General features: G+C 64.8%; 1 non-coding gene across 1 annotated transcript in view; it reads right to left on the bottom strand.

Moving 5' to 3' along the window:
• Nucleotides 1–402, bottom strand: part of LOC148314672 (18S ribosomal RNA) — a 1,933-nt gene extending 1,531 nt beyond the window's left edge. Inside the window, exon 1 of the ribosomal RNA XR_015841605.1 lies at nucleotides 1–402. This exon is cut by the window's left edge and continues 1,531 nt beyond it. This is a non-coding gene — a ribosomal RNA (18S ribosomal RNA).
• Nucleotides 403–977: the final 575 nt, after the last annotated feature.

A 977-nucleotide genomic window follows, 5' to 3' on the forward strand; every position in this document is an offset into this window, starting at 1 on the left:
AGGGCAGACATTCGAATGAGACGTCGCCGCCGCGGGGGGGCCGGCGATCGGCTCGGGCGTTATCTAGAGTCACCAAAGGGGGGGCCGGGCCGGCGGCACCGCGGAGACCGACAGCCCGCCGGCTGTGAAAGCCGGCGGGCCCGCTGCACCGCGGCAAACCGAACCCGCGTGGGTTTTGGGTCTGATAAATGCGCGCGTCCCCGCGGAGACGGGTCGGCGCTCGTTTGCATGTATTAGCTCTAGAATTGCCACAGTTATCCAAGTAACGGTGGAGCGATCAAAGGAACCATAACTGATTTAATGAGCCATTCGCAGTTTCACTGTATCGGAACCGTGTGTACTTAGACTTGCATGGCTTAATCTTTGAGACAAGCATATGCTACTGGCAGGATCAACCAGGTAGCCCTCGCGTCCGGCGGTCTGTGTTTCTTGCATTGAACCGGAGCTGAGCGGGGAGCCGGGCGCGGGGACCGGGCGGCGCCCGCGGGAGACGGCCTCCCGCGGGGTTACCCCCGGCGGCACCCCAGCCTCCCTCGTTTCTTTCATATTTATTTCGGACGTGGGCTACCGAAATTTCCGTTACGATTCAGCCCCCGTGCGCGGTGAGGAAGTCGGCTGGGCCTCGGTATGTACTCGGTCCGTAGAGGCCGCGTTACCGCGTGGCGGTCAGTCGCGGGAGGGAGCCGGAGCCGCCCGCACGCCCGCGACCGCAACACGCACTCGGAGGCGGCGTCTTCTGACAGACGCCGGTAGGGTTTGAGAAACATGCTTTTTCGGAAAGGACCGCTCGGCTGATGCGGGCCTGGGCTCCCGCGCCCCTCTCGTGGCGGGGCGGCGCGGGGTACCCGCGAGCGCGGCGGAACTCCCGTGTAGGACATCTCTGGGCCCGTGTGGCCAACGGGCACGCGACAGGGTCGTCTCGGTCTCGCGACGAAAGCGGTTTCGCGCTGGTTGGTGCGCTAGAGGTCGATCCGCAG

This window comes from Idiotropiscis lumnitzeri, unplaced genomic scaffold (genome assembly GCF_059441095.1).
Source record: "Idiotropiscis lumnitzeri isolate Australia: NSW breed Sydney's pygmy pipehorse unplaced genomic scaffold, RoL_Ilum_1.0 HiC_scaffold_256, whole genome shotgun sequence".
Taxonomy (NCBI): domain Eukaryota; kingdom Metazoa; phylum Chordata; class Actinopteri; order Syngnathiformes; family Syngnathidae; genus Idiotropiscis; species Idiotropiscis lumnitzeri.